Genomic DNA, 16,541 nt, shown 5'->3' on the forward strand with positions numbered 1-16,541 from the left:
TCCCCCAGGGTTTTTCAGTCCATTCGCCCCTGATCCTAGACTTCTGAGGCTCCTGGTTGGGGATAGGGATCCCTCCATTCTCCCATCCCATCATACACACACACGCAAACAACCACAAGGGGATAGAGGGCCCCCAGCACACCAGCTATCGCTCTCAGTGCTGGTAGACCCAACCATCACCCACACATCACCCATACTCTCACTATGCCCTCTCCAACTTCTTTTACAGTCACTACCCCTCATTCCCTGTCTGTCACTCAGGGGGCAAGTGTACTAACCCACAACATTCACATCTGGGCTCTCCCCTTCATCTCTCACATGTGGGGGAGCCCCCATTCACCTTGTAGGGATCCTAAAAATCCACTGCTTGCCACTTGCCCCACACCACACCCTCAGAAGTTCACCCCAGCTGTATTGGGGTTCACCCCCAGTTGTATTGGGGCTTGCCGCTATATTAGGGCTTGCCAAGGCAAAACTCCAGTCGCTGGGCTTGTTTGGTGGTGTGGATTCTCCTGGGCATCAGTCTGTCACTCGACCACACCCTCTGAAACACGCCCGCATGTATCGGGGTTTGCCGTGCCTCCAAAGTCCATCCTACTGCCGAGGCTATTCTTGCGGGTCCCCACATTGCCATCCAGAGCGCTGCCCATTGTTCCCACCGTCTTGACCGGTTTTGCTCCAAAGACCGGCCCAGGTTCGCCATGCCGGGTTCACCACGCCGTTCCGGCTTGTCAAGAGGCTCCTCTAGGCTGCTGCTCATTGGCACTCATAGCCATGCTCTGTTACTGTTCTGCCATTTTGTCCAGGGGTTGCATCCAAGTCAAAGGGATGAAAACCCCGCACAGTCTCCTCGCCCTCAATCTACCCCTGAAGATGGTAAAATCTTTTTTGGGGGGCGAGAGGGATCAAAACCACAAAATTCCCCCTACTGAAGCGGCAGTAACCGGAGTCTGCTGGTGGCCGCCATCTTGGATTCCAACCATTAGAATATATTTAAGTCCAAGGGCAAAGAGAGAATTTCATCATTGGTATAGGAGATCCAATTTTGTTACCAATTTTGCTCACAAATTTAAAACATTTTAATCCAGGAATATATTTCTAAATGAGATTTAAAAGTAAGCATCTGGCCTGTTTTAATTATTGTAACCTGATACTCATCTTTTTTTTTTTTTTGTTCTAAAACATCCAAATGATACCTTATGAAGTGAATTGATGATACAACCAAAAATGATCAAATATAACTATAGTTCAAATTTACTGTTATCATTACCATCATCATCATTATCATCATCAATATTGAACAGCCAAGGAAAATTTAGATAACTAGGGAATGGAAATCAGTTTTCCATCAAATATTATATTTAGGGAGGTAAAGCCTCCCTTCCAAAAACAAAAGGTCTCTAAGGTATGCAGAAGAAACATAAGCTTAATCACAAAATGCTTGAAACTAGATTCTGATAAGAGGTTTTTCTCCTCTTTCTCCTCTGATAATCAATAGGGCATGATAGTCCATAGCATTCAAACTGTAGAGAAAAGAAAGGTGTGATATATAGTTAGGAACAGAAGATTCAGGAGGAAATAATAAAATACACAAACACTGGAAGCTTAGCTAGTTTATAAATTAAATCAGTGCATTAATAGATAAAAATATCCCAAAATATTCTGCAAATGATCGTTACTCTTTCATTTAACATCCCATTGTATCAAAGCACTGCATTCAGTTTATGTCAGCACTTCCATTTATGGCTGGTCAAAATAATCTGTTACTCACCACCAATAAACTATAATTCTTTGTTTCTTACCCAAGACCCACCTAAGATACCAAGGTACAGATCACTCTGTGTCCCAATTACTGAAAGTTACAACCAGTTTGTCAGTCTTGGTTACCACTGTCAAATGGGAGTAAAGGAACAAAATGGATCCATGATACTGTTTGTAAATCAGCATCCCTAGGAGGAGTATGCTCCATCAAGCATGTAAGATTCTCTTTCTTTAAGTCACTGTGTTTACCAGCCATCATAAACTCTGCCTTTTCTGAATTTAGTTTCTCTGTATTTTTCTTGACCCAGTCCACAAAATAATCCTGGCATTGTTTGAAACAGACTCCTCCAACCCATCATCCTTTAAATGTGTTAGGTTTTAACTCACATGCTGACAGATTTCTGAGAGTTATAGTCAAATACCTGTAGAGAGCATAATTTTTGGATGGGCAAAACAAATAAACTTAGACATCATGGCAAATATATCATGCACCAAGAAATATTGATTAATCTTAAACCTTATCTAGAAATGTTGCTAGAAAAACATTGTTGAACCTTTTGACCTAGATTTCACTATTTAGTAAACTTCTAAAGTGTGCATGAATGTCTGATGTGTGTATGTGTGTGGGTGTCTGTGTGCGTGCATGCATGTGTAGATTTTAAGTTAAAGATATCCAGACAATTTGGTAACAATTCAAGATTTAAACATCAGTAGAAATATAGAAATAAGACTTATGAGATCTGGGATGCTGTAGTGCTGATAAATGAATCCCTAATTTTAGGCAGTTCATCATATGGATGCTTATTTAATGTGTGTGCATCATAAGTGCTGAGCAGAAAAGTATGGATTGGTATACACTAGTTGAACTAATTGTTTATCATATACAAGTGCTCAGTCAAGCTTTTGAGAATTATACATTTTGCAAAGACTAATACCAATGAAATGTTGCTGGTATGTACACTTTGGTTCTGTGTACACCACTTTCCTCAACTGGATAAATATTTTTCTATCATAAACTATCATAAATAGATTAATTACAATGGAGGAGAGGTTATTTTAAATGAAAGCTTCATGGAAAATGTGAGCTTTCAGAAGGGATTTAAAGGAAGTATTCATAGAAGAAGATTGAAATATATGACTCACCAAAGGAAATAAAATTAAGGCATTTCAGGGAGCAAAGATGGGAGTGTAGCGGTAACCTTTTTCATCTGGTATTATCATAGTATAGGGGTCCCTGGGTGGCACATTCTGAATTTAAAGAGAATATCATTAATGCTATCATACAAAGATTGCCATGATGGACATGGGCATTCATGGAACCCATTTACCAGACCGTAAACAAAACTATTATGATAAATCAACATCTAGTTTAGTTATTTTGAACTGATTGTACCCTGAAAGTCAAAATGCTTCTGAGTTTGGGGATATGACTCAATTCTGAGTTCCCAGCCATGTCTTAAGAGTCTAAACCATGCTGGCTTCTCTTCTGGCCATAGGGACTCCTATCAATGTATGGTGACAGACAAGCAGAAGCCTTATAGCCTCTAACACACAGAAGTGAAGGGCCCCTCTGCAGCACTATCTCCCACAGATGAACCAGCATTTTATTTCCATCTACTCTACATGGGAGGACATAACTAATCTTTAAAGGTAACATATGACAGTAATGTGTAGCATGGGACTCCAACCCTTTAAGAGATTGTTCTTTCACTCTTCTCTCAGGAATGGCAGATTTATTTATTTATTCATTTAATTTGCAAAGCTGCCCATCTCAAACCAGTGACTCTGGGCAGCGAACAATCTTAAAAACCATTAAACCATTAAAACAATACAAAAAAGAAATTAAATACAAATAGCAGCCAAGAGATATTGTAATCTGTTGGTGTCAATATAACCAGGAAATGGGGCCCTTCACGCAGTCAAAACCCGAAGCTTGGGCACATAGCCAGGTCTTCAAGACTTTCCAAAAGGCCATCAGGGTTGGGGCCATCCTAATTTCAGGAGGGAGGATGTTCCAGAGGACAGGTGCTACAGCAGAAAAGGTCCCCTCCCTCAGATCTTAACTCTTTCTTCACTATATTGTTGTTATATTTCCTTCAGAATAGTACAGAACTGCTGATTATTTATTAAATTAATTTGTATAGGTGATGTGCCACTCACAGCAGTGTACAGAGTCAAAAACAACCGATAGTAATACAAAAATTAATAATATAATAAAACATAATGTACTAGAGGCAACTTCAAACAACCAAAACCAAACAGAAACAAGTAAACAAGATGAGCATAAAACTTTCTGAACCAGTACCTATGGGAAAAATCAAGTCTTCTGAAAGTCAGGCAGGATTGGGGTCATCAAAATCTCAGAGGGAATGTTGTTCCACTGGCAGGCAGAACAACAGAGAAGACATGTCTTCTGGGTCCCACCAAATGATACTGTTTAAATGATGGGACCTAGGGCATGGCCACCCTGTCAGAACTTATTCCAGCAGTGCAAATGTTTGTAGAAAAATAGTGAGCTTGCTGAAAGCCTTCTAACATTATTCCAGAAGGAGTTTTCCCCTCTCCTTATTTCTCATGGTGGTTTGCCTTCCATCATAAACTGAGAGTGAGGTGAAGTAAGTTGACACCTCTGCTGCAAGATCTTTGGTGGAATACATCTGTTCTACAGAGAGGGAACAAATTACATGTCTTGAATAAAAGTTGTGTTAAGAAAGGTGTCTGGGGAAGTATACGATGCTATTTGCATATTATGCAGATGAAAACCTAATAAGAATAGGTATATTGGCAGGGGCTGCTTGTTATCTAGCACTGATGTGTAGGCCAGCATGAGGTACTGCAGCATAATCTCCAGTAATGTTAACAATCTTCCAATTTAAATAAAAAATAACAGAAATGAAACCCAATCAAAGGAAGCAAGAGCAGCATAGATAAATCAGTCACGCTCGTGACAACCACACAATCCAGCCTGATTCAAGTAACCCAGTTTAAGATGGGGCTATCTGTATCAAAGGCTTCTCTTAGGACTTCTGCCCAGATGAAAAAGGAGATAACCAGGTGTTCCTTGACACCTCCATTCAGGGGCTTTTTGCTCTTTGAGTGCATTTCAAGGAATGTTACAGAGAACAAAAAAATTGAACACCATCAATATTAATGATCTAAACTGGGAAGATTGCTTTTACTGTGCAGATTAATTACCCTAATCACAGGGGTTTTTGTATCCATTTTAATGAAATAACTATTTATTTCATTGAGTCCTGAGCTTTTCTGTTGCAAATAAGTAACATTTACATGATAAATACATGAAACTGAAATGGATGACTAAATTAATTGAGAAACGAGAGGGATGGGGGGAGGCTTTTAAAAACACAGTGTTTATAAGAGAAAGAGCCAGATTAATGGATTAGTTTTCGGGTGAGCATCTGTGATTAATTTTTTTTTTCATGAATGCCAAACGGAATTTAATAGGTCTTGAGCCTTGCCTTCAGTGCCAGTGTTTCCATATTTCATGTTTCTGAACTTAAGAGTGTTGATTTCAAAAGCCTCACTTGTTTCACCCTTGCAATCGATTCCACAAACCTCACACGTTCCTTGTTGTGAGAGGAGAAGAAGATAGAAAGGTAACAACCTAGATTACTCAGTTGTTCCCTTCTTATCTTCCTTCTCCTTCCATAGCAATAAATGTCTGTGTGTACGACCGGGGGTGGAGTGCGTTGTTCCAGTATTTAAAAAGGACCCCACAAAACCCAGATCTGAGGGTGCGTGGAATATCCCTGTCCTTCAATCCCTTTGTTCACTTTTCATGATAAGCACTAACCAGGAAAAGTGGGGACAGGGAAGGAGAGAGAAAATGCTCTGGGAATTTCCAGCATGCCTTTTAGAGTCTATGTGTTTTGAAAACTTTATTTACTATGGCAATGCTTTGAAGGGCTGCAAATTCAACAGAGGGAAGATTTGAAACACATTCCAGCTCGTTTTTTGATAAGGGTTCAGCCAAACAGCACATCCTTCTCGGCTTTCCCTCTTCCTGTCCTCCCAGTTCAGCCACCAGAGGCATCTCCAGTTTCCTTTGATTTGAAATGATCAATTGCAGCTGTGGCAGCCAGGCGGGGGGCCTGAGGCACCATCCAAACAAGTATGTCTCCCCATGCGCTAAGATTTACATTTCAATTGCTGCCACATTTTTAAAAAGATAATTATAACCTTTTATATTAATATATTTTTTTCTCCATGGCTGCTCTGATATTTTAGCAACATAAATATTAATTTAGTACATCAGGAAGAACACAAGCTTTCTTCAAGGGAAATGGCTTGAATAAAAATCTGTTCTTTTTTTTTCTTTTTTCTTTTTTTAAAGAAAGCCCACATCCAGATGGCATCAAACATGCTATCAGAATCTCAGAGCAATATCCACATAAAAAGCTTTTTTCTTCAGAGTCTAATTCTACGTTTTCTGGGATTAGTAGTTTGGAAAATGAATTTCAGATCCAATAGAACATGTCAGCCAAGTTGCTGGGGATGACAATAATGTCATTTATCATGGTAAGGAAGGATTGCCTTGAACCTAACACTACATTGTTAGGAGCACATATTGAAGTCAGTAGAATATATGTCTCTCTCTGTGTATATGTGTGTGTGTGAGAGAGAGAGAGGGAGGGAGAGAGAGAGAAAGAGAGAAATACATTATAGCAAAATTGCAAGCCAAAGAATTGTGTATTTGCATTTAATGTGCAAGTTTAAAAAATGAAAATAGCTTGACATTGGAAATGGGTAATTGAATAATTATCAGAAATATAGTGTCTATGTCTGTGTGTGTATTGTTCAGAAGGGGGATTTAACCTCTATCTCTTTTGTAGCAAGCAAAATCCTAATTTCTAAATTGCTTTTTGCCCTAAGAAGAAATCCCCCATTAACTGAAATGTGATTTGGATATCTCAGGCTTGCTTCTAGTTCTTTATTTAAATGCCAGATTAAACATATTTGAAGTGATCCCATATTTTATGTCCTTAAGGATGCAATGCTTCCTTAGAACTCCACTGAGCTGCATTCCTAAATGCTGCCTGACTTCTTCCGCTCACTTCGTAAGGAGCTATGGCCATTCTAAACATTATACATTTCTTATTGTGCAAAGTATTTCAGGAACGATAATGGCCCACATTTTTGCTTGGTATCATGCAAACACAAGAACTTGCTGACTATAATACCTACTGCATGGACGCACAGTGGAATGGATGGACCTCATGCATGATAACCACCATACAGTTTTTGTGCATTTTCCTAATCAGAAGTGCTTTCTACTAACAGAATCTCGTCATATTTAAAGTGTTGTTATGTTGCACTTAATTTGTTTAGCCAGATTGCATGGTCTTGTATGATCACATTGCTTTTATTGAGACGGTGGAACTGTTTTGGATTTCTCTGTGGTTGCAACCTTCCTTTATTCTTAATACTAATGCATGACTTTATTTCCTCCCAATGTACACACAGCAGGAAAAGCAATCAGATTGTAATAACAGATGTTGGTTTGCTTAAATCATGCTCCATGGCCCATGATATATACTTTTTGCAGTCTACTCCTCAAAATGCTTGATATGGGAGTATGTGTGGATTTGTGCTCCCTTATTATGTAACTGAAAGTATTTTCCTTAGGGATGCTTGCCCTAACATTGCTCATTATCAGTCAAGGTATTTGCATTCAAGCAAAACGGCCTTAGAAAGTCTTCCTTCCTTCCTTCCTTCCTTCCTTCCTTCCTTCCTTCCTTCCTTCCTTCCTTCCTTCCTTCCTTCCTTCCTTCCTTCCTTCCTTCCTTCCTTCCTTCCTTCCTTTTCCACTGATAAATAACAGGAGCAATTACATATATATTAAGAGGAAAATTAATACTGGTACTGGACTAATATCACAAGCAGGGTCATTGTGTTAAACTTCTTGATAAAGTGCAGAGTGACTACAATTGCCGTGGGATCTTTTTATGGACAAGACCTTTATTTCCTACATACCAAAGCCATTGGACTGAGGTCTATTTAAAGCTGACTCTGGGAATAAAATGGCTCATGAAATATGCATGACTAACACATATGCTGCCAGGGGAACTTAGTGTATTATGTATGATTCTGCCATAATTGTACAGAAATGATATTCATTTAAGTGCATGTTTATCACAGCTAAAGGTATACCTAATGAGACAAAGGCCATACATCTAAAAACACAAGGTTATTTCTATCAGTGTTTGAAAAGCTTCTATTGTATTCATAGTTGCTCAAATATGCTCCACTTGTGTTCTCCCACGCCGTTATTGCTGCTGTTGTTATTATGGTTGGTTGCACAGTCAGCCAGATGTTTAGACTGTATTTGGCATTTTTATTCTCCTACCAAGTCCTTCCCAAGGACCTAGGATAGGCAGATGTTGTTTGATGGTGTTAAAGGTATTGTCACAGGATGTAAGCTGTTCCAAGTAAAGCTGCCTTTTGCAGTTGACTGATTTTGTCAGTGCCAATGGTGTTCAAGTGATACTCCAGATGTTTTGGGATTGCACCCAAGGCACCTATTACTATTGGTACTATCTTTGCTTTCTTTTGCCATAGTCATTTTAGTTCTATTTGCAGGTCTTTGTATTTTGTGATTTTCTCCAGTTCTTTCTCTTTTATTCTGCTGTCTCCAGGTATTGCAATGTCCACTATCCAGACGTTTTTGTCTTTCTTATCAACAATTGTTAAATCTGGAGTGTTATGTGACAGGTGCTTGTCTGTCTGAATTCTAAAGTCCCAGAGCACTTTAGCTTCTTCATTTTCTATTACTTTGTCTGTTTTGTGGTTCCACCAGTTTTTGCTTGCAGGCAAATGCAGCATATTTCTTGCAGATATTCCAATGCATCATTGTTGCTACTTTGTCATGCCATTGCTTGTAGTCAGTCTGTGCAATCTTCTTGCAGCAGCTGACTAGGTGGTCCACTGTTTCTTCAGCTTCTTTGTAGAGGCAGCATTTGCTGTCTGTTGCTGTCTCTATTTTGGCTTTGTATGCATTTATTCTTAAGGCTTGGTCTTGTGCAGCTGAAATTAGCCCCTCTGTCTCTTTCTTCAACTTTCCTGCCCTTCGCCATTGCCAGGTCTTGTTGATATCTGCTTTGCCTGCTAGTTTTTTTGGTGTACTGGCCATGTAATACTTTGCCTTGTCATGTCTCTTCTCTATTCTTCATTTAGTCTTTCTTAGAGGCCAGTTTGGACTCTTTGGTATTCAGTATGCCTTCATGATGTACTAGCTTCAGTACATCTTCTTCACTGTCCTTCAGATATTCTTCCAATGCCCTTTTTTTCTTCTTCAACTGTCTGGTGTATTTCCAACATTCCACTCCCACCTATGCTCCTTGGTAAGTAGAGTCTATCAATATCACTGCAGGGATGAAGGGCATGATTGATTGTCATTATTTTTCTGGTCTTCCTATCCAGGGATTTTAATTCAGCTTGAGTCCAGTCCACTATTCCAGCTTTGTATCTAATGACTGGAATTGCCCAGGTGTTAATCGCCTTGATGGTATTTCCTCCACTGAGTTTGGACTTTAAGATCTTCTTCACTCTTCTCATGTATTCACTACTAATCTTCTTCTTGATTCAATGTGCTTGATGTTGTCAGCCTGAAGGATGCCCAGGTATTTGTAGTGATCTTCTTCATTCAGACTCTTGATGTTATTTCCATTGGGCATCTTGATTCCTTCAGTTTTTACTGTTTTTCCCCTGTTGATGGTCAGGGTGGCACATTTCTCCAGTTCAAACTCCGCTGCAATATTTTGGCTGTATATTTGGACAGTGTTGAGCAGCAGTTCCATTTCAGATGGTGCTCTTCCATAGAGCTTCAGATCATCCATGTAAAGGAGGCAGGACAACCTAGCAGATGTTTTTGATGCTTGATAGCCATGTCCTGACTTGTTCAGTATTGTTGACAGAGGAATCAATGGAATGACAAACAGTAGTGGTGACAGTGAGTCTCCTTGAAAGATTCCTCTCTTGATGTTAACCTCTCCCAGTCTATCGCCATTGACCAGCAACTGTGTCTTCCATTGTGCCTTTGATCTTTGCACAAAGCCTCTGATGTTCCTACTGACTCCTCTTATTTCTAGCTACTTGTATCATCATCATCATCATCATCATCATCATCATCATCATCATCATCATTATTATTATTATTATTATTATTATTATTATTATTTTGCAGCTCAGGAATTCCCATTTTCTGTGAAATTGTCTATTAAACAAAATGTACCTCCTAACAATATAGGCACATCTTTTGGAAACATTCTGTCTATTGAAAGTTGACATTTCAGATTGTCCTTTTTTTTGCAGTTAACCATAAAAGATATATGCTATTTTATATCCATCTATGTTTCATGGAATGGATAAGGTTCCTGGGTTAATTATTCATATGGAGGATACAAGCAATATGTATATTATTCATGTGGAGATATAAAGACATTTCTTTTTAAAGATGTAATACAATCATGTATTTTTACTTCTGTCATGTCTTCTGTCACACCTTTGGTGTGAAATTTATGAACCTTACATCTTACTTGGCTAAGCTATGTTTCTATGAACAGTAGGTTCTTTTGATATAAAATTTGCCTAATTAAATTTGGAAGAAACATATGACAGAAATTCTGCACAGGAAGCCTGCAGAAGCTTCAGACATTAGAATGTGTATCCCTTGATTAGTGTTACTTTGAGCTGTTTGTGAGACATTTCCACCCACTGAAAGAAGATTCCTACCAAGACCAGTTTGTACCGCATAGTACAGTATTACATTCTTGGAAGATGCCAGTTCTAATGGATATGAAATATATCTTCAGGCAAGTAGTAATTCCTCTGCCAGATGCAACTTTTTCTACCATAGCTTGAAGTCCATCATTACTCTCATCTATTTTTATTCTGTTTATAACATAATTTTAAAACAGAAAAACAGCTGATCATTTTTTAAAAAGTGATCGTAGATAACAGTAGCCCAAACATTTTAGATTTTTCTTGCAACAGAGACTTAAAACTAGATAATAAAATAGATTTCAATAAATATAGAGATGTCTTAAAGCTAGTTTTTCAAAAGCTGGTTTTCCAAAGAAAATGCCTGGCATGAAACAATTCACCTATTGTTTCTAGGTGAAATGCATGAAACAGAGTTTGGCTTGCTAAATATGAAAACCTGACAAAAGTCTGTAAATTATTAAAACTATTCCAAGATTCCGCTGGCTTCTTATCAATAAACCTTGTTGAGACAGAAAAGTCTGTAACAAATTTTTTTTTTTGAAAATTGACCTTTCCCACTTCTTCTGTGACCTTATGATGCTATAAGCAGAGGTTCTACTGCCAATTCTCTACACTTATATTCACAAAGTCTCAGCCAGGGCTGTACAATCACTTCTGTGTACCACAGGAGGCTCACTGATTGGAGATTTAACTCATTTTATTTATTATTTTGTTAAGAACAAACAAATCCCTCCACCAAAAAATTGCAGTGTGCCATCAAATTCAAGTGACTTGCCTCTGAATTTAGTAATATGTTTCTGAGGTTGCCCCCCCCCCCCACCAAAAGAGGGGAAACTGGGAGCTGGGAACTACACATACAGCTTCTATTCTTTTAATGTCTCACTAGGCTTTGCTCAGCATATCAAGGGCAATACTTGAAAAATGGGTGGACTAGGGCTTAGTGGGTGGATTGAGGAGTTTTAAGGAATGGATGTAATGGTATGTGGGAAAGACCTTGGGAGATGGAGCGAAGAGACACCACCTAGGGAACAGTCAGGTAAGAGACAGCAGTTGGATAATGGGTGGGGCAAGAGGCTCAGAAGAGACCCTCCCTAGTTTCTTGGGCTGTAAAGGAGATGGGGGAGAAATGTACTTTCAAATTTGCAAGATTCTGTTAATGTAGATTTACAATAAAATAGAATTAGCTTATGTGGTCAGGTTTCCTGTCTGATCTACCTGGTTAGGCTGACATGAGTGAGTTCTTTAAATATCTAACTTTTCAAATGCATTTTAAGAAAAGATCCCCTTTAGTGGTTCTGTGCAGTCTGGGGAGAGGGTTTGGGGTGCCACAAAAGAGATCCTGGTGAGCTGCACACAACTAGATACATATATTATTAAATAGATGTTTTCACATACTTAGAGCAAGTAAGCAGGCCCAGTAACTGGACAGGCTTGTAGACATAGATTGCTATTGCTTTATAGCAAGAAGCTCACTGGCTTTAAACAAAAATCCACTGTTTCTCAGCATCTGCAGTACACCTAAGGGATATGTGTGGGAGGAAAATCAAATGAAAGGTACTTGATACTCATAATTATGGCTCATAATTTCTTGAGTTTTATTCACATTGTTGACTCTAGAAGGTAACATCCTCTGGTCACAACAGAGGCCAGAATGTCAAAATTAAGTCTTTAATCAGCAAATTACTTGACTCTTCTTTCCAATCCTTCTGGAAAAGCTTCTTTCTTCCAAAGCCAAACTGAATGCTTAGAATCTCCTCAGAGTAGTCATCCCAGTCTAGAGGATATACTTTAGAAGAAAAGGAAGAAGCTAATTGCCTCATCTTATGTTGCCAGTCTCAGGAATATTGAATTTAGAACCAAAGTTAACCTACATTCTATAAGAATAAAGGAATGCAGGGATAACCTTAGGGATAGGGAAGGTAGAAGCAAGCTATTAAGGAGAACATACAGAAAATATTACACAGTCCTGAGACCATAAGAAAGATATTCAAAACAACCCTGCCTTGATTTTAGGACAGAGAGAAATTTGCACAGACTTGCAAGATTCTATTATTCTGTCTGACTACAATAAAGAACATTCTTGGAATCCCTCCTGTGCCTGTTTTTGACCTAGCCTACCTTGAAGGGCTGACAATAGGTCCCCCTATGGCCTATGTTGATACTTAATTAGTCCTGAGAAGTAAATAAAAGAAGAGGGGCAGGATCATTGTGAATGTGAACAGTAGGGAAAGGACTAGGATAATTTATTTTTTTATTTTTTTTTATTTTTTATTTTTTTATTTTTTATTTATTATTAAATTTGTATGCCCCCCATCTCCCCCAATGGATGACTCTGGGTGGCTCACAATTAAAAATCAAAAGCCCAGAAACAAAATACCCCATAAATAATTAAATTACTCAATCCATAAAAATCCACTATAAAAACAAACCCTATACATAAATACTAAAGACATTCAAGATGATGGGAGGGGGGGGGTAAAATCAATTACCCCACAAGCCACTTCCACTGATGTGAGCCCCCATCCAGCCCCCAGGCCTTCTGGCATAGCCAGGATTTCACACTTTTCCTAAGGGCCATGAGAGTGGGGGCACACCGCACCTTGGGAGGTAGATTGTTCCATAGAGCGGGGACCACAGCAGAAAAGCCCCTCTTCCTAGATCCCACCAGTCAAAATTCCTTGGCTGGTGGGGTCTGCAACATGCCCCTTCTGCCAGACCGAGTGGGGCGGGCTGAGATAACGGGGTGAGACAGCTCCTCAGATAACCTGGTCCTGTGCCATGAAGGGCTTTAAAGGTCATGACCAACACCTTGAATTGGACCCAGAAGCAAACTGGCAACCAATGTAGCTCACGTAACAGTGGTGTTATATGTACCCTCCTAGGGGCATTCAGAAGTGTCCACGCCGCTGCATTCTGCCCCAGCTCTAGCTTCTGGATATTCTTCAAGGGTAGCCCCATGTAGAGCATGTTGTAGTAATCCAACTGGGAGGTGACCAGGGCATGAGTGACCATGCGAAGGGCCTTCTGATTGAGGAAGGGGTGTAACTGCTGCACAATACAAAGTTGCACAAAGGCCCTCCTAGCCACGACTGCCACCTGCTCTTCGAACAGGAGTCGTGAGTCCAGGAGGATCCTCAGATTACGCACCGGGTCTGTCTGAGGTAGTGCAACCCCATCAAGAACCAAAGATGATAAACTGGTTCTTGAGGCTCCCCATACCCACAGCCACTCCATCTTACCAGGGTTCAGTTGAAGCTTGTTGGCCTCCATCCAGGCCCCCACAGCTTCCAGGTACCGCGAGAGGGTAGTCATAGCATCACTTAGGTTACCCGGGATGGAGATGTATAATTGGGTGTCATCAGCATACTGATGATACCTCATCCCAAGGTGCTGGATGATCTCACCCAACGGTTTCATGTAGATGTTAAATAGGAGTGGCGAAAACACCGAACCCTGAGGCACCCCACAGGTTAGGGGCTGTGGGTTGGACCTCTCACTCCTATCAACACTGATTGGGTTTGGCTTTGGAGAAAGGAGATGAACCAGCACAGCACTGTGCCACCCAGCCCCAACTCCTGCAGCCAACCCAAAAGGATACCATGGTTGATGGTATTGAAAGCTGCCAAGAGGTCAAGAAGAGCATTACCCTCATCCTGCTCTTGCCAGAGATCACCCAAAAGCGCAACCAATGCTGTTTCTGTCCCATAACCGGGCCTGAAACCTGACTGATAGGGGTCCAGATAATCTGTTTCCTCCAGGATCCTCTGAAGCTGCCGCACAATCACCTTTTCCACCACCTTTCCTAGAAAGGGAAGGTGGGAGACTGGACAAAAATTGTCTAGAAGGGTGGGATCTAGCGATGGTTTCTTGAGGAGGGGCAGACCAAAGCCTCCTTTAAAGGCTTCGGGAACACCCCCTCCTGCAAGGATGAATTGACCACCACCAGTATCCACCCTAAAGTCACCTCCTTGGTGGCTTTAACTAACCAGGAGGGACAAGGATCTAGAATAGAGGTAGCTGCACTAACAGCCCCAAGGACCCTGTCCACTTCCTCAGGGCCAACAGGGTCAATCTATTCCTAGATAACTGGGTAAGAACATTCCCCGGGCAACTCCGCTGGACCTGCCTCATGCTTGGCCTCCAACTGAGAATGGATCTGAGTGATTTTGTCCATCAGGTGTTCTGCAAATTACTCTGCATGGCCCTGTAAATAGTCCTCTGAGCCCTCCCTACCCAGAAGGGACAGAGTGACCCTGAACAGGGCTACTGGGCGACATTCTGAGGATGCCATAAGAGCGGAGAAATACTGATATTTCGCTGCCCTTATTGCCACTAGGTAGGCCTTAATAGCGGCTCTAACCCATGTTCAGTCAGACTTGTCTTTATTTTTCCACCAGCAGCACTCTAGGCATCTCTTAGCCCTTTTCAGCTCCCTTAACTCCTCCGTAAACCACGGGGAGTGCTGGGGGTGATGGGGCAAGACAGGCTGTACAGGTGTAATCCTGTCCAAGGCCCCAGCCACCTCCTTATTCCAGGCTGTGGCCAGGACCTCTGCTGGACCATGCAGCAAGGCCTCAGGAACAACCCCTAGCTCCCTTTGGAACCGTTGTGGGTCCATTAGTCACTGAGGACAGACCGTTTAAATAGGTCTTGCCTCCATGCAGAGGTGGGCAGTATAGGAGAATCTGACGGCCACCAGGGAGTGGTCTGACCATGACAGAAGGGATAATATGAAATCCTCCACCAGATCACGCTGCCACTGCTCTGACAAGAAAACCATGTCTGGAGTGTGACCACTGTCCCGAGTCGGGCCACGGATGACCTGGGATAGGCCCAAGGCTGCCATGGTAGCCATGAACTCCTGAGCTGCCTCTGAGACCAACCCCAGGGATGGCAGATTAAAGTCCCCCAAGACCATAAGCCTGGGGAACTCCACTGCCAAACCCAAGAAGAACTTCAGCAGCTCAGGCAGGGAGGTTGCGATGCAGCAGAGAGACTGGTACAAAAGCAACACCCCCAACTGATCCCGTGTGCCCAACTTTAGGGACAGGGCCTCACATCCAGCAACTTGTGAAGCAGAGCCCCTGAAGGCCAACAGAGATTCCCGGATGACCACTGCCACACCCCCTCCCCTCCCCTAGGGTCTCGGCTGGTGCCAAGCCCTAAACCCGTCTGGACATAGTTCCGAAAGGGCAACACCCCCTTTTGTTGTTAGCCAGGTCTTGGTAATGCATGCCAGGTCAGCCTGCTCCTCCCCAATAAGGCTGTGAATAAGGGGGGCCTTATTATTGACCGACCTGGCATTCATCAGCAGCAGCCGAAAGCCCAGGCCTCTGTAGGCCTGCTGACCAGGGTCTGGGCTTGAGCCCCAAGGGCTGGAACACGCCACCAGTATAACACATCGGGGGCATCTTCCCCTGAAACAGCCTGCCCTCTGGCTCCCATCATAACGTTCCATGTCTGTCACCACCTGAATACCCACCCTGAACCGCCTGAGGTGCTCTTCCCCCCACCCTCCTGGGCTCCTACTTAAGGGGCCTACCACACCATAAACCATATAGGCAAGAGGGGAAAGAAGGGGGGCAGGGAAGTGAGCCCCTGTGGCACTTCAGCTATCTGCTCTTAGTGCCAACAGGAGCTCAGTCACCCCAATTCCCCCTTCTCAAACATGCTCCCTCTCTCCACCAACTTCTCTCACTGCCTGGTGAGAGGAGGGCTACATCCACTCCTACCCTCTCCCCATCTCCCACCCAGGCAGAGACTAGCACATTCATCGCACAACCACATATATTTCACCCACACATCCCACAACCGCTTGAGTCCCACCGGCCTCTTCTCTAGGGGTAGAGCCCCTTGCCACGTAGGGGCTAGAACCCACACCCCCCAAGGTCCCAATGTCTCTGTGGGTCCAGGTACTGTGGGTCTCTGGGCTCTGGCCTCCAGTCCGCTGTCGCCATCGGGTCCCCCTCAGCCTCACCTCTGGTGCTCTCGTTGCCGCCGTCTCGTTGCCGTCGCTGGTGCTCTCACCACCAGCACTG

General features: G+C 42.1%; 1 pseudogene; it reads right to left on the reverse strand.

Moving 5' to 3' along the window:
- Positions 1-14,692: 14,692 nt before the first annotated feature.
- LOC148213794 (uncharacterized) lies at positions 14,693-15,826 on the reverse strand (annotated as a pseudogene).
- Positions 15,827-16,541: the final 715 nt, after the last annotated feature.

This window comes from Python bivittatus, unplaced genomic scaffold (genome assembly GCF_059951505.1).
Source record: "Python bivittatus isolate LINGU-HERP-01145 unplaced genomic scaffold, Pbiv_v1 ctg000850_np1212, whole genome shotgun sequence".
Taxonomy (NCBI): domain Eukaryota; kingdom Metazoa; phylum Chordata; class Lepidosauria; order Squamata; family Pythonidae; genus Python; species Python bivittatus.